At 29.9% G+C, this 16,577-nt stretch overlaps 1 long non-coding RNA gene across 8 annotated transcripts in view; it reads right to left on the reverse strand.

The window, feature by feature from the left end:
* Positions 1–2,462: 2,462 nt before the first annotated feature.
* Positions 2,463–16,577, reverse strand: part of LOC141458831 (uncharacterized) — a 47,888-nt gene continuing 33,773 nt past the window's right edge. For 6 of the 8 annotated variants that reach the window (XR_012461211.1, XR_012461208.1, XR_012461209.1 and 3 more), the window contains 7 exons: positions 15,634–15,749; positions 13,702–13,921; positions 10,693–10,824; positions 5,054–5,294; positions 4,795–4,980; positions 3,480–4,330; positions 2,463–2,596 (listed from right to left, as the gene is read on the reverse strand). This is a non-coding gene — a long non-coding RNA (uncharacterized lncRNA). The remainder of the gene's footprint in view (positions 2,597–3,479; positions 4,331–4,794; positions 4,981–5,053; positions 5,295–10,692; positions 10,825–13,701; positions 13,922–15,633; positions 15,750–16,577) is intronic. The other 2 variants (XR_012461210.1, XR_012461206.1) reach the window with 2 other exon arrangements.

The raw sequence follows: 16,577 nt of genomic DNA on the forward strand, positions 1-16,577 counted from the left end.
TAGCTGTCAGAATGTTTAAAAATGCTACGCATTCATTCTTAAAGAATGATCCGTTTAAAAGATTTAAGCTTTCCTTTCATTCCTGTAAGATAAAAATATATCTTTGAAAGCAGTTATTTGTAGTTCATTGAATAGAACGCTTTTTTATTTTAATCTTTTATTAAAAATAGAAAATGTATTACTAGTAGGAGAATAAAGAAGAACCTTCAATTTTTAAAATAATAATTTTGTTTGCATAAGTTTTTTTTCTTTACATAGACTTAGTAAATTATAATCATTTATATGAATAAGTTAATAACATACAAAAAGAAGTGTTAAAAAGTGTTTACAACAAAAAATAAAATTAGAATTTAACAGCAGATGTAATTTAGTATTTCTTCTCTTTGTTTTCAGTGCTTTCACCAACGGGCCCTTTCGTATCTCCTTTAATCTGAAGTGATTACCTTTGGAGGTCCCTTACTTTATGTCCAGTAAGCAGCACGTCTGCACATAATTTGAGGGAATTCGCATCTATTTGTGCTGCGTTAAGCTAAGTACAGGAGATTTACCTACCTGTTTATATATCTGTTGAGGTACTGTTATCCATTATTTATTTTTTTTGCATACTAATCTATATATACATTCTAAATAAATAAGTGAATAAGTTTTACTAAACATAATAACATGGTAGCTTTATTTCTGTCATATTTAAATTTTATTTAATTTAAATAAAAAATACGTTTTAAAGGGTAATGCATGTTATTTCCTCGCTTCTTTCATTACAGTTCAATACTTTTGAACTAAATCAAACTTTTTTGAAAGAAATTGAATGCAGTACGGTTAATTTTGATTAAGACCTCATTAGATTGGAAAAATATTCAACATCGTTACATCGCAACATCGTTGCGAACTCAAAATGAGTCTCATTCATTTAAGAGATATAATGTATATTTGACTTCATTCTTATAACAATGAAAATGTAACTTAATATACGTTTGAATTATTATTTAGATGTTTGCAAAATGCATGTTTATGTATGTCACTATCTTATTTACTATAAGATCTATTGACTTAGAAAAAATGTATTATTTAGCAGGAGAATTAAGAAAAACGTTTAGTTTTTTTAAAAAAATTATTTATTTCATACCTATTTTATGTTACATAATCTTAATATTTTACATTCTATGATAATGAAAAAATACATATATAAATTAATAAAATACAAAAAGTAGTGATAAAAAATTTTAACTTTCGATTTTAATTTGTTTCTTTGTTTCTTCTTCCTGAAAGATGTAAATGTATCACAAAGTAATGGTTGCGTTTTAATTTGTAGCATCATTGAATAGAATGTTTTTTAATTAAAGAATAACTCTATAAACTGTTTATTTCATTGAATAATGATTTCAGATTGAAAACTTCCAATACTGTGGATTAAGTGGAAATGAAAAAGACGGTGAGAAAACATCTATCAAATGAGTAAGTACAAACAACTTTTGTTATGAATCAATTGCTAAAAAAATATATTACTCAGATATTTCTAAAATGCATGTTTGTATCACAGTCTTATTTATTAAATGATTTTTTGACTTAAAGTGAAAATAAAAAGTATTATTTTGCAGGAGAATAAATAAAAACCTTTAATTTACAACAAAAAAAAATTATTAGCATGCCAATTTTGTTTTTACATTATATACATGTTGTAAATTAATAAAATACAAAAAGAAGTGATAAAAAAAAGTTTAAAACTAACAGAGAAACTTAAAATAATAAAGAAATTAAGGTAAACAAAAAAGTAAAAAATTAGTTCCAAAAAAATCCGCCAGAGGGCGCCACCTATCAGACAGGTGAGAAAATAGTTCCAGAAATAGTCACCAGGTAGCAGTGCTGTAACCTATATATACGGCAACAGCTGCAATTCTCGTCAGTACGACTTGAGTAATGCAGGGGGGTAGATCGCTCTGTCGCTCCCAAACATATCTATCTTATCTAGTCTATACATCCATCACCTCTCTCTCTCAAAGAATCTTGTAAGTGGGGAGATGTTGTCGCTTCGACGGTTCTCCCCACCCTGCCCCGCCCTTCCAGCGAACTTAGTTATATAGCCTCCCAGAGCAAGATGGCGGCCAATTAACTCACCTGATCAGTAGCCTCCTAGATCGCTCCAGCTGACTGTTGCTCTTGCACACTCTCACGACTCTGCCAGCCATTTCTAACCTTCCCTCTAGGTTTTCTTTTTCACTACTACTACTCTCTAGACTTTGTAACCTTCCTTTTAGGTTATCTTTTTTATTTTTTCCCATTTTCTTCAACACTTTCAAATATTAAAATATTATTCATTTTTTACTTTTTATTTTTACTTTTTCAGATTAATTAATAGATTTAATGGAAAAATAAATAAAATAATTTTTTTAAAGACTTTTTTTTCTAAACATGCAATTTTTAATTTTGATAACATCATGCACATTACGTATAATAATTACATACTTTCTTTTTTTATAGATTCCTAACCAATGTTTAGTAGAATATTCACACTGGATTGATGTTTTTGCGTCTTCACTTGGGCTTCCATTGATGAACAGTTTTGCAGGCAGTACTCTTGGTATCACCAGTATTGATTCTGAAAATCAACACTATTTATTGTAATTTAAATAATTAACATGTTTACTGAGTTTTACCTAGCATTAAGAAATATATGTATAACAATTTATGTATATTATAAAAATTAAATAATTTTTTTTTAACGAACCTAAATCTTTTCATTCAGTGATAATGAAATATATTTCCAAAAACCACACTTATTCTTTGGGAATAAAATTAATTTGAATGGAAAAATACAACATGTAATCTACTACCATTATTATTATGAAATTATTTTAATGAAAATGAATTAAAAAATTATAAACTCGACTAAAAATAGTTCTATGTGATTAGAAAAAGATGCAGAATGGACATGCATGATTGATGTTGAATTTTTCAATTAAAACTTTACCCGCAATCAACAAAGATTATAACTTCTTTCAGATACAAAAAAAAGAATAGTGGTCCAAATAGACCAAAAGTTGACATTCTTTAATTAACAAATTTTTAAGAATTTAAATTATTTTCCATTAATATAACTGAATTAAATTTTCCAAAATACTTTATTTTATTGTCAATTAGATTTATTCGTTTATGAAAAAGGAATTAAATTTTTAAATTCTACGAATATTACAATTTTTAAATAAAATACCTTTTTCATGAAATTTAAGTTTAAAATAAAGTTAGAATTCAATAAAAGAAGATTTACTATTATTGAAAAAAGTTAAAATTGGCCGAGTGAGAGTTAGATTATTAAAAATGCAGGCATTCACAACGTTGATAGTTTAAATCAAACATCAACCATTCTTTTACTAGAGAGAAAACATTAATTATTCCGATGAGATGAAAAGATAAATCATCTTAAAAAAGGTTTTAGTTTATAATGTTATACTTTGAACGTACTAAATAATTGATAAGATTACCTGAAGAACATTTCCACAGTCCAAGTAGTAGGTAGATTTCCTTCTATTCGTCAATCTCCAGATTAGAATGACGCTGTTAGATGTAAAGAAGAGCCCATACATGTAGGTGTCCAATGCACGCTGAGTCAGCGTTAGAAAAGCCAATTGATAAATGGATGGATAATGATTAAAGAATAATCCTTTATCAGTTTCCATTTCATTCACACTAATTGAATCATTCAAGAAGTCAGAGCATTTTTCTGGTAAACTAAATCTATCTTTTAGTTTATTTTATCCCTGACTGGCTTCAGAATTTTATCTATCAACTTAATAAATCTATCGAGATTGGATTAATCAGTTTGGAGTAATGATTACTACCTCTGCGACGTTACCATCACGCACCACAGCTGCTGACTAAGTTAGGAAGGTTATATGGTGGTTATGTGTGGCATTCAAATTATTAATTGATCGTAAAAAAAAATGAAATAAATATTATAATGAATCCTAGTAATTATTAAACAGTTCTGAACGTTTAGTGCATTTATAATGTTTTAAAATTGTAAAGTTGGTGTTGTATATTTATACACGGTGGGGGGGATTTAATCAAAACTTCGAACTATACTTATTTCATTTATACTGAGAAATAGGCGCCACGGTAGCCGAGCGGTTAAGAGGCGAGACCTGCAAAGCTAATATGCATTGTGGTACTGGGTTCGATTCCCGGTCTTTAGGCCTTGGATTTTATTTAATGGTTCCTTTAAGATTCCTAACCATGTTTGTTGGAATATTGGATTAATCTTTACGTCTTTTTCTCTTTGCTTCCATTGATGAACAGTTTTGCAGGCAGTACTCTGGAATCACCAGTATTGATTCTGAAAATCATTATTATTTATTGTAATTAAAATGTTGTAAGGTGTTTCAGCTAGCATTAAAAAGCTAGATAAAAATATCTATTTATGTATATTATAAAAATTAAATAAAGAATTGATAGCTCATTTAAATCTTTTTATTTAAAAAAACCTACATCTTTTCATTCAATTATAAGGTATTTATTTCCAAAAAACACACTTACTCCTTATGAATAAAATTAATATGATAGAAAAAATATAACCTACTACTGCTATTTTGATGAAAATGAATTAAAAATACAAGCTCTAATAATAATTCTGTGTGATTGGACATGAATACAGAATAGCCATGCATGTTTCATGTTGAATTTTCCAATTAAATTACTGCTACTATCAACAAAAATTAAAACTTTTTTCTGATACAAAAAAAAGAAAGAAAAAGTTTAGTTTACGTTGTATTACTCAGAACATAATAAATAAAAAATTACCTGAAGAACAATTCCAAAGACCGTCCCCAATTTAGTTTATGTTCAGAAATACAGTTGACGCTAATCACTTCGTATTTATGAAAGTGCTGCTGAAACTATAGAAGGATCCTTAAGAATTCATCTCAGGTAAATACTGAGCTTAACGGAGCTGCAAGTAGATAAAAAGCCCTTGGATGTTAGCACTCACTACATGAAGAAAAGATACTGTTCATAATGTACTCGTAATAATTTGAACGACCTAAATAATGGATAAGATTACCTGAAGAACATTTCCACAGCCCTAGCCCTAGTGGTAGGTAGATTTCCTTTACTTCTTTAATATCCAAAATAGAATTGATGAGAATCACCCAACATTTCCCAACTAGCTGCTGAATGTAAAGAAGGGGCCATAGAGGTAGTTCTCCAATAAACATTGGGGTGAACTTTTACGTCTTTTTCACTTGGGCTACCACTGAGGACTTGTTTGGGAAGCAGTACTCTTAATATCACCAGTATTGATTCTGAAAATAATTATTTATTGTAATTTAAATAATTATGTTTAGTGAGTTTTACCTAGCATTAAGAAAAACGTGTATAACAAGTTAGGTATATATTTTTGGTAATTTAAATAATTAAAATGGTTAGTGATTTTACCTAGCATTAAGAAAAATAACAATTTGTGTATAAAATAAAAATTAAATAATGAAGACTGTAATTAAACTAAAGAATTGATTTTTTTTTTAAACCTAAACCTTTTCATTCAATGATAATGAAATATATTTCCAAAAAACACACTTACCTATTCCTTAGGAAAAAATTATGAATTTTATTATATATTTGAGTGCTGGTTAGACTGTAGAACAGTGCACATCGTGTGCGTAGAAAATTGAAATATTCGGATGGTTAAAAGTGTGATAAAGTGCTGAAAATTTGTATAGATCAAGTTTATAGTGGCTCTGAAATCAGTGAAAAATTTCAACGAATTTTACTGAACAGTTCGTTCAAAATTAATTAATTAAAATTTATAATTGGATTGCATATTCAGGTATGTGATATGACGTATTGTGGAGTGGGGATGCTACTGCCTTTGTTATCTATAGTTGCAAATATTCTACAAATATTCGGACTACATACGCCACAGAATACCTTACAACAAAACTTATGATTTGTTTATGTTGACATCAGTCACATATTTATTGAACCCTTTGTTGTTGGAACAATTGAGTTTATGTAGAGAACCTTGTACAGTTATAGAAATAACAATAAAGAGGGATATAAAATAATAATACAATGGAAATATATTTTACTTCCAAAACTATATAAAATTTAACTGATACAAAAAATTATAACTAATTGGAAGAGTTTAATTTACTTAATGCCTAGCATATTTCAAAATAATTTATCCATAAATTGCTAAATTATTACCAAAAAAAAAAAAATAATAAAAAAAAAAAAAAAAATAATAAAGAAGTGCAATACAAACAAAAATAAATACAACATAAAACAATGTCGACAAAAACCTTATTACAACAAGTCGGCGATCTACTAGACTCAAAGCTTGACTCACAATTTAAAAAACTTGCCAGTAAAGAGGACGTAAATAATTTAAAATCCTATATTGAAAGATTACTAGAAGAAAATAAATCCCTGAAGTTATGTGTTGATAAGCTACAAGAGAAAAACAAAAATTTAGAGCAAAGAATTGAATATTTGGAACACATTCATCGAAAAAATAACTTGGTATTTATAGGATTAAACGATTCAAATGAGACAGGAAGAAAGCTTATATCTCAATTCTGTTACGATAATTTGGGCATTGAAATACTACCTGATGAAATAGAAAGAGTAATAAAAATAAAAATCCCAAATAAAGAAACGTATCTACACAGGGTTACATTTTGTAATAATCAAACAGTCGAGAAAATTTTAGGGAATAGCAAAAAACTAAAGGGAACCCAAGTCTACATTAATAAAGATTATACATTTACAATAAGACGCAAACGAAGAATGCTCTTCCGCTGCAGACAGGAAATGCTCCAAAAAGATAATAGTAAAAAATTTTTTATAAGAAATGATACCCTATTTGTTGACAATAAACAGTATTATTGGGACGAGGAGGCAAAATGTTTGAAGGAGAAGGAAAAAACACTCACATTGAAACAGGGTGATGCGGGGAATAGACTTGAACACACAAAAATGGAAGCATAGCAATTAGACGATTGTAAACAATTAAACAACAATCCCAGAGAATATAAGTTCAAGGAAAAAAAAAGTTGTAACGACATTACTATTTACACATACAATTGCAGAACACTAAAAGAAAATATTAAACTCGAACAATTACTAGAAGAAATGCAAAACGTAGAGAGGGATTTAATGGGATTATCGGAAGTGAGAAGAGATGGAGAGCAATGTGTAAATATTAACAATAATATAACATTCTACCATAACGGGAAAGGAGTGGTGGGAGGTACAGGTTTCCTAATAAATAAAAATCAAGAGAAAAATATTATTAGTTATAAATCATACAGTGAAAGAATATCAAAAATTATCTGGAAGTTAGAGCCTAAAGTTGGAAAAAGAAGTAGATTAAAAATAATACAAGTGTACGCGCCCACCACAGCCTCTACAGAAGAAGAACTAGAAGAGTATTATGAGCATTTAAAGATGGCCCTAGATGAAGATATTTGCAAGTATACCATCATAATGGGAGATATGAATGCAAAAATTGGAAAGAATGAAGGCGAAAAAGCAACTGGAATGTTTAGTTATGGAGAAAGAAATGAAAGAGGTAAGCGTCTAGTTGAATTTGCCGAAAGTAATAAGCTATTTATTATGAATACATTTTTTAAGAAAAAAGAATCAAGAAAATGGACTTGGATTAGCCCTGATGGCCAAACTAAGAATGAAATAGATTTTTTTATAATAGACAAAAAGGATATTGTACAAGATGTTGATGTGGACAACGGAATAAATACTGGTAGCGACCATAGGGCCATCAAAATGATACTGAAACCTGGGATAGAGAAAAAGAAATGGGAATATAAACCACGATATTTGCGGCAAAGTACTCAGATATTAAACAGTAAGAATTACGAAAGTATATTAAAAAAGAATTTGAAAATATATAGAAAGAGGGAAGATCAGGATGTCGAAGAACAGTTAAAAGAAATAGAAGAAGTAATTAAGAAAACAACATGTGAAGTAACCGAGGCTAGAGAAATCTGCAATAGACGGAACATACCGAACGAAATAAAGAAATTACTAGAAAGAAGAAGAAGGTTAAAAAGAACAGGGAAGGCAAAAGTAGAATTTGCTGAAATATGTAAGCTCATTAGAATTAAATGGAGAGAATGGTCAAACGAAAAGAAACTCAATGAACTGAAAGAAACAATAGATTCAGGAAAAAGTGTGAAACAGTGCATCAGACAACAGCAAATAGGAACAAGTAAAATGATATCAATAAAGGACGCAAACGGAAGAGTGAGAAGAGAAATAAATGAAATAGCAGATGTAATCTGTGAATATTATAAAAATTTATATAGTAGAGATGTGGGAGATAAAATAGAAGAAACTTCGTTACAAGAATGTTATACTGAAAATAAATGGGAAGAGGAAAAGGGCTTCCACGATTCTTGGTCTGTTCTAGAGGAAGAAATTCATCATGTAATACGTAACTTGAAAGAAGGCAAAGCAGGAGGAATTGATGGAATTACAAACGAAGAAATAAAGGCAGGAGGAAATGTTTTAGTAGGACTACTCTGTAAACTATTTAATACCTGCTTAGCAACGAAAACAATACCAGAAATATGGAAGAAAGGAAAATTGATACTGCTGTTTAAAAAGGGGGATAGGCAAGAAATTAAAAACTACAATAAATCTTCTTTCAGTTGTTTACAAAATATTTATGGCTGTAATCACTAACAGAATAAGCGACACCCTGGAATCAGCCATAACACCAAACCAAACTGGATTCAAAAAAAACCATTCGACAAATGACAACATTTTAGTTATCCAGCAATTGATCAGGAAATCAAAAGACTACAACTTCCCGCTAATCCTGCTCTTCATCGATTTCGAAAAGGCCTTTGACCGTGTGAAAATAGATGTTACACTGAAAACACTGAAAAATCGAGGAATAGAAAAAATATACATGAATATATTCGAATGTATTTATGGAAAGGCCAAGTTGTTTTTTAAAATTGAAAATACTGGACGAGAAATAGAGATAAAGAGAGGCCTAAGACAAGGCGACGTACCATCTGCAAAAGTCTTCAATGTGATACTAGACGAAGCCTTTAGTAATATGGAATGGCAGGGGAGAGGAGTAAGAATAAATGGAGAATGGTTGAATGTCCTGAAATTTGCGGATGATATTGTATTGATAGGGAAGAGCATATTGGAAATAAAAGCTATGTTAGAAGACTTGATTAGAGAGGTAACAAAAGTAGGTTTAGCAATAAATGGGAAGAAAACAAAAATTATGTATTTAAATTGTGACGAAAATACTCAAATACTGAAAATAGGAGAAGAAGAGATAGAGAGTACTGATAGTTTTATTTACCTGGGGCAGAAAATCACAAAAGAAGGAGAATGGGAAGAAGTGGTAAGAAGATGCAGCTTAGGATGGTCAGCATTTAATAAATATAAACATCTGTTTCGATCCAAGGTGGAAATAGAGCACAAGGCAAAACTACTCAGAACATGTGTGCTGCCAACTATTATATATGGTTGTGAAACATGGACCTTAAGTGAAAAAATAATAAAAAAACTAAGAGTGACAGTGAGATCGATGGCAAGAATAATGCTAGGAATTACTAGAAAGGATAAAAAAAAGAAACAGTGGATAACAGAACAATCACTTCTGGTGGATGTCGGTAAAATAGTGACAGAAAGAAAATGGAACTGGGCAGGGCACATAGTAAGAACAAAAGATGAGAGATGGTCCAAAAAAATTATAGAATGGTATCCTAGAGAAATGAAAAGAAAACGAGGAAGACCATCCCGCACCTGGGAAGAAGAGTTTAGAAAAGTTTGTGGGGGAGTTACCTGGATGAGAGTAGCTAGAGATAGAAGAGAATGGGAAAGATTGAAAACCGTGTATTCGACAGTGTGGCTATACCAGGACTAACTCAAGTTATTAAATCAAATCAGTGTAAAGTAAATAGGTGATGATAAAATACAAGAGTGTAAAGAGATAATAAGTGAAATAAGTAAAATTTATGAAAAATTCAATATATAAGTAATTTAAATGTATTCATGAAATTGAATTATAAATATGATTTGAATGTAAATAGGAGTAAAAATCAGTTCAATTAAATCAAAGCTAAAAAATGTACATAATAACAGGAAAGAAAAAATTATTTTATTCTGCAAAAAGGGACTTAACTTTATAATTTCTATTTTTTCACTTTATTGTTTATCTAACACATTTAACTAGAGTATTAACAGCACTCTAACCTTTAAAGGTGCCACGGCTTACAGCCGATTTGTTTATGTATTAGAACTGTGTAAAAAAAAAAAAAAAAAAAAAAATGTCAATTTGTAAATCAAAACAATAAATGGCTATTATTATTATTATTATTATTATTATTATATATTTATAATATAATAAATATATTATTAATTTGATTGGAAAAATATAATAACACATTTAATCTACTAGCATTATTATTATAAAATATTTTTTTGAAAATTAATTAAAAAATTATAAGTTCGACTAAAAATAGTTCTGTGATTGCAAAATGATGTAGAATTCACATGTGTTTGATGTAGAATTTTTCAATTAAATTACTGCTATCTACAATCAACAAAAATTAAAACTTCTTTCAGAAAAAAAAGAAGAATAATTTGTATGAAAAAAAGTTTTGGTTTTTGTTGTATCACTCCTAAAATAATAAATAATAAGATAAGATTTACCTGAAAGTGAATTTCTTCATATTAATGGTCGTGCTGCTGGAAGTATCTAGAAGGACCCTTAAATATTCATCTCAGGTAAAAGCTTAGGACTGCAAGTTGACAAAAAGCCCATTGATGTTAGCACTGCATGAACTGAAAAAAATACTACATTAAACATAAGTAGGAGTAATACGAAATTCAATCACACTACATTAATACTTCACTCAAAACGTAGAATTTATCAGTTAAACTACACCTTTAATAGACGTGATTTTTAGGAATTTACTTTTTATTTATAGCAATAAAATCTAATTAAATCTTCAAATTTACTTTATTTTATTGTCAATTAGGTTTATTTGCCTAAAGAAGAATACTATTTTTAAATTATTGGAATATTAAAGTTTTTAAATAAAATAACTTTTTCCTTAAAATTCAAGTTAACAAAAAGTTAGAATTCAATAAAGAGAAAATTATTAATGAAAAGGAGTTTAAACTGGCTGAATAAAAGATTCATTTGATTAAAAATGATGCTGCCTTAATATACCTTTATCGTTAAATATTTAAATTAAACATCAACTTTTCCAGTTTGAAAGTGGAAACATTACTTATTCCCAATCAAAGGGAAAGATGAATTATCATAAAAAAAGGTTTTACTTTATGAAATAACAATTCGTACGCATTAAATAATGGTAACATTACCTAAAGAACATTTCCACAGGCCAAGTGGTAGGTAGATTTCCTTGACTTCCTAAAGATCCAGAAAAAAATTGATGAGAATCATCCAACATTTACCTGATTGCTGTTGGATGTAAAGAAGAGCTGATACATTTACTTTAAAGACTAATCCTTTATCAGTTTCCATTTGATTCACACTAACTGAATTATCCCTGACCGGTTTCGGAATTTCATATATCAACTATATTCTATTCTATCGAGATAGATTATCAATTTTTTGGAGTATAGACAACTACAAAGCAAAAAGCTGCATAAAGGCAGAGTTTTGCTTATTGGCGATACAGCCCATTCGATTCATCCAGTTGCAGGACAGGGGCTTAATCTTGGAATTAGAGACACAGAAAGTGTTATAAGACACATAACTGCTGTAAAAGCGTCTGGTATTGACGTTGGCAGTAGTTATCTGCTGAAGAGAATTTCACGCGATAGATGCTTTGATAATTTTACTATGGCGCTTACAACTGATGGATTAAATAGGATATTTTCCAACAGAATATTCTGCGCTAAGGCACTGAGAAATCTTGGCTTAATGGTAGTTGAAAATTCAAGTTTCCTCAAAAAACACTTCATACGCCACGCTATGGGACTATAGAAACGAAAAAAAACTACTTGACAACCTTCGCCGTTACCCTTATCATAGTACTGAAGCTATTATTTAACTTCCCAATCTGTACAGGTTAAAATGACAAGAAAACTTGTATTTGGCGTACTATTGTTTAATTTTTCGCACTATGTGCACTGCATGTCTTTTTAAAACTTCGGGTTTTTCCCTATATAAGCTGAAACGCGCTTATAAGTCGTTTAAGACATCACCTGCGCAAGGTAATTTTAGATTTATAATAAAAGTATTGTAATTTAAAGTAAATTAATGGTTATCGCAATTCATGAATTAGAGAAAATCATCAAACAATCATTTCCAGGCGCTGATATAGAGGTTAATGATCTTGCTGGAGATAATGAAAATCCTCTACTGCTTGTTGCCAACTATACCAGCCAACTGGACTATAAAGACTTGAAAGATGAAATCCTTTTTTCTCACCTTTCATTGGATTTGTAGCTCTCCATTCTCCACGTTCAAGCCTCTCTGTCTTTTGATGATTTTCTATCTTTTTACCACATTCTATACATATATAGTGTGCTGTATTTGGATTTTTATCTTCCCATTTTAGAACTTGATAATAACTACAATGCGGACATGGTACAAAAAAATATCTCTTATCTGTTGCTTCAAATTCCTTCTCTTTTTCATCTCAAAAGATCAACCACATTATATCGTATTTAGCCCACTTTATTTTAACAATTTTGCTTGTTCAATTATTTTTCGCTGCTCCACTGAACAGACAATGGCGTCAACTTAAGAACCTGTCTTGAAAGTAGTTAAGCAGCTAATTTGGCAAGCATAATAGTAATCATATTAAAAGAAATATTAGCTCTTGAAGTAAGGGGAGAATGCTCATAATCTTTGCTCATGCGCCTAAAATTAGAGAGCCAAGCAAACGTTCTTTCAACTATCTGCAACGTTATCATCTCACGCTACACTTGCTAAGGAAGGTTATATAGTGGTTAGGTGTGCCATTTAAATTATTAATTGACAGAAAAATAATTAAATAAATATTAATGAATCCTAGTATTTATTAATCCGTTCTGAACGTTTAGTGCATTTAAAATTGTAAAGTTGGAGTTGTATATTATACACGCTGGGGGGGGGGGTATTTAATAAAAAAAACTACGAACTATACTTATTTCATTTATACTGAGAAATAATTACTTCGAAATAAAATAATTATAAATAAATGATTCAAAAAATAAAACAAGTACGTAATCAAGTAAAATGTTATATGGAAAACAGTAAAAAAATCTGCAAAATGCTCGTATATTCAAATTTTTTGCATGTTTCTGAGATTTGCTTTGGACCTTAATACAACAAAATTAACTATGTCTTAAGATAATGGACTTAAATATAATTCGAAAAATTATAATCACATTAAAAATTATTGAACAGCAATTGACTACAGAAAGATTGAAATAAAAACTAAAATTTTTTAGTGGAAAAAATACACAGCACAATATGAACATATTCATTCTAGGTTGTGTAAATACTTTTGAACTGTCCGTTTTTTTTTAAGTTTCTGAGTTTAACTAATTTACCTTGTATTTCTTTTTCGTCTTGTATCTTAACAGAAATAAAGTTTATAATGAAAAGAGTTTTGAGATCCTATTTCGCGAACTCATTTAAAAAACTTATTCACTTATTACTTTTGGGCGATTTTGTATATTGATGTGTATTGTACTTACAATTGTTTTCTTAAATGAAGGTGGTAGAAAATCTTGATTTTGATTAGTCGTCAATGCTATTGCAGTAAGTTATCTACTAGTTTTTTTTTTTTTTGCAATTCATTTCATTTTGAGTCTTTTTTTTTAAAGAAACACATCTTTATCGCCAGAAATTTGTCACCACATCGTGAAAGAACTGTAGGTAATGAAAGGACTCACTTGGGTTACCTATCAGGGTTATCTAAAATTTCATGATTTAAAGATACTGTTAATTTATGAATGAACTGAATTTAAAAATATATTATTTTGATTGTATGATTAACGTAAATTAATATCTTAGTAATTCAGCACATACAATAGCAGCAAAAGTAAGTTCACAATTAAACTAAAAACAAAAAACTACTAAAGGGAGCAAAGAAACTTCAGAAAAGATATATCTTTTCGTAGTAGAAAAAAAAGAGTTGGAGTTAATAGATACTAGCTGGTTACAAAGTGGTAATTATTGTTAAATTGAAGTTAGTTGAGCTGGGAGTGCTAATAAACCATTATATTAAAGAAATCAAAACTAAATATAGAACATTGAAATGTGAATGAATGAAAATTCAATTGATTGAAAAGAAGGTGGAAATGTCGACAAAAAGAAGAGAGTAAGTTAGATCAGCTGATTAAAGTTATTCAAACCAACAGCTAAGTGCTAAAAGAGTTAATTCCACTACAACTGTACAAAATATTTAAATCATTATCTTAAAATATGAAGTGGCATGACTTGAAAAAAAAGATTGTTTTTGTTAGGGAAGTATTTAGAAGTCTTGTAAAAATAGATGAAGGGAATAGGAACACTACTAAGTATTATTATAAAAGTTTCGAAAAAGATGAACAGTGCAGCGGATACACTGACACAATTATGGCAAGAAATATGAAAAATAAAGTGTCAAATCAAGAAGATTTAATAGTGAAAAAAGAGTTAGAGCCCAGGAAAAGTCCTTCCCCCATCAAAATCGACAAATTATTCTAAAGTCACTGTGCTGTAGTATTCTTGAGGAGTCCGGTTGATGGTATGATCAATGTGGAATTGCTTCAAGTCCAGTAAGAGTTGCTGTAATAAAGAAACGTAGCAAAACTCGACTTAAGTTGGTAGCATCAAAAATTGGTGCACGATCATATTTCAGTTACCAATGACCATGGTCGACTGTTCAAAAGCACTTTGTTTCATCTATCAAGACGTACCTAGTAATAAAAACGCGTACTTTTCTGATTAGTACCTACAGTGCGTTGGACTCGAGGAGCGCTTGCACCTGCAACATAAAGCTTTTTTGCTACATTAAGACAAACGGGGGTAGATGCCTTGCTACTCGTTCTGTAAGGCTCTGCTATTAGCCTATAAAGTAGATCATTTAGCAATAACTCTGAAAGTGGCAGAGAGCTTTATGACATGAATTTGCAGTCATCTAAATTTTACCAACCTCCACAAATCTAGACTTCGCGAAGAATATCCGCAGAGACTCCATGTGCCTAGACCGTTCGCACTTCTTATATTTATCGGACCTCGCTATGCCATGCCATCATTTAAAGACGAAGTGGAACCATTCTTGAACCCACATATGCACCCGATTTTAATAATAAAAAAAAACAGCGATTCTTTTTCATCGAGATTAAGGAGAGAAGAAAACAATTATCATCGACTGCCTAATACCTCACAATTATTTTGTAAGAAGCCAAACAATTTGTCACTCTTATCAAACGCCATAGAACCTCATCGAGGTACATTGCTCAGTCGTAATCTCTATCAGGCAGCTATGTATCAGTTATGTTCTTTAATTTATTGTACATTACGTATTATAATAAAGTGTATTACTAAAGCAATAAATCTTGTGCCGTTTTGAATCTAACACCCTCACTATGTTGTATATTATATACTGGTTAAAGATAAATCAGTATTGATATAGTACCTACATTGTTATACTCCACTTTGAGTTAAAGAAAACTATATTTCTTCACAATCTAGCTGAACGGCGACCCCAGTTGAATAGTTGAAGCTACCAGAAGTTTGATACTACCAGATTCAGGGCCTGTCATAAGGTAAAAGAATAATAAATAATAAAAATCTATTACAAAGGTTTAATTGAATTTAAAAAAAAAACTAAGTTAACAATTAGTTAAAAGAAATTAAATTTACATGATGAACAACAATTCCTCCAGTTAATGAGTATATTTCTTTGTATATTTTAATTATAAAAATGATTTGTTTTAAATATTAAAAGATTATAAATCTGGTAAGAAATTAGTAAACAACCTGTAACTCAAAACTTCTGAACTTCTACCTCCAAATCCAGCAAACCTAATGGGTACGATCAAGTCTTGGATAAGAATAGAACTTGAGAAGCAGAAAATGAAGATTTAAAAATAAAATCTAGACATGATTTACCTTATTGTCACTTTCTGACTCTCATTATCCACAAGTAGCTAGCTACCAACTATGCATTAACCAGACCTGATATAAAAACAGAATGTTGGGAAGAGAAAATAAGGAATTCCTAATCAATTTAGTTATTATATTCTAATTTTTCCGTTTTCAATACCTCTACATTCAAAACTAGCTATGACTTTCCATTTTTCTTTCTGAAATTCTGCTTCAAAAACTAGTCTAACTATTATGATGAAGCCTGGAATTGGAACGGAATTCTGGATATGGAAAATAGGGAATTTCTAGCAATACTAGCAAAGATTTACCTTATTTACCACTTTTGTAAACTTCTACTTCTAAACCTAATTTTACAACTCTTAATGGGACCGTATCTTTGAGCACGTCTTTTGAAATACTTTTGGTGCTGTATGTAATCCGAAAATTAGAACATTAAATCGCTACCTTCTACAGAGCGAATTAAATGTTATGAGAA

Source organism: Rhodnius prolixus, unplaced genomic scaffold (assembly GCF_049639745.1).
Source record: "Rhodnius prolixus isolate KJV_2025 unplaced genomic scaffold, Rpr scaffold_5, whole genome shotgun sequence".
In the NCBI taxonomy this organism is placed as follows: domain Eukaryota; kingdom Metazoa; phylum Arthropoda; class Insecta; order Hemiptera; family Reduviidae; genus Rhodnius; species Rhodnius prolixus.